General features: G+C 54.6%; 1 long non-coding RNA gene across 2 annotated transcripts in view; it reads right to left on the reverse strand.

Moving 5' to 3' along the window:
- Positions 1 to 356: 356 nt before the first annotated feature.
- The window catches only part of LOC122248577 (uncharacterized), a 9025-nt gene continuing 8453 nt past the window's right edge, over positions 357 to 928 (reverse strand). For both annotated transcript variants that reach the window (XR_006222787.2, XR_015190461.1), the window contains exon 2: positions 357 to 763. This is a non-coding gene — a long non-coding RNA (uncharacterized LOC122248577). The remainder of the gene's footprint in view (positions 764 to 928) is intronic.

The following is a 928-nucleotide window of genomic DNA, read 5'->3' on the forward strand; positions in this document are numbered from 1 at the left end:
AGCGGAAACCCACGAGCTTGGACGGGGCTCGATCTGCCGACCACGGGGATTTTGGCGTAACGCTCGAGTCTCTTTTTCTAATGAAACCCCGATGTGTCGTGTGCGTGCGAGCGCGCGCGTCTGAATCTACTGGCAAGAAATGCTGTAGGCGAGTGCGTACTGAAAAGGGTGATCACCTCCATCAGACACCACTTCCAGACACCTGTTCACTAGTGTCCGAAGGGCCGAGACATCTGTGCGGTCGCTAAAATTATTACTACATTTCTCATCATTATTTTCATTATTGCTATTATCACTATCATTATCATTTCCTTTTCTCAGTGTCATTGTAAAAGACGTAATTAAACTCATGGTGCTCAGATTAGTCATTTATTCAGCATCAAATGACGATAAAGTGGAAAACAAAAACAAAGCAGTTTGCGCTGATCTTGTTCAGCCTCTTTAGGTGTCCTCGTTCATCGTCCTTGTGCTTGTTCAGCAGTTTGTTCTTTCTCCACATGGAGGAGTCCTTTTCTTTTTCTTTATCTTCTGACCCTCCTTCTCTTCCTCCTCCCCCTCCTCTTCCTCTTCGCCCCTTCACCCTGAGGACGATGACGCGGCTGCTGCTGACGACGAGGACCCTCCTCTTCCAGACGAAGACGAAGACGATGCCGCAGCCGAGGAGGACCCGGGCGACCTCTCGGGCCTGGAGAGGGCGAGGGCGGCGGGGGCGGGGGCGGCGCGCCCGTCGGCAGGAGCGGCCGCCACGAGGAGGGTCGACAGCCTGGGGGGAAGGGGGAGGGGGAGGGTGAGTGGGGATAGTCATGGAGGGGGGGGTGGCAGAAGGGGAAGGAGGGGGAGGGAGGAGGAGGAAAAAAAGGAGGAGGAGGAAGAGCAGAAGGAGGAGTAAGAGGAGGTGGAGGAGGAGGTGGAGGAGGAGGAAGAGGAG

The sequence above is a fragment of the Penaeus japonicus genome, unplaced genomic scaffold, assembly GCF_977035675.1.
Source record: "Penaeus japonicus unplaced genomic scaffold, GWHDUDI00000001_assembly GWHDUDI00000034, whole genome shotgun sequence".
Lineage (NCBI taxonomy): Eukaryota > Metazoa > Arthropoda > Malacostraca > Decapoda > Penaeidae > Penaeus > Penaeus japonicus.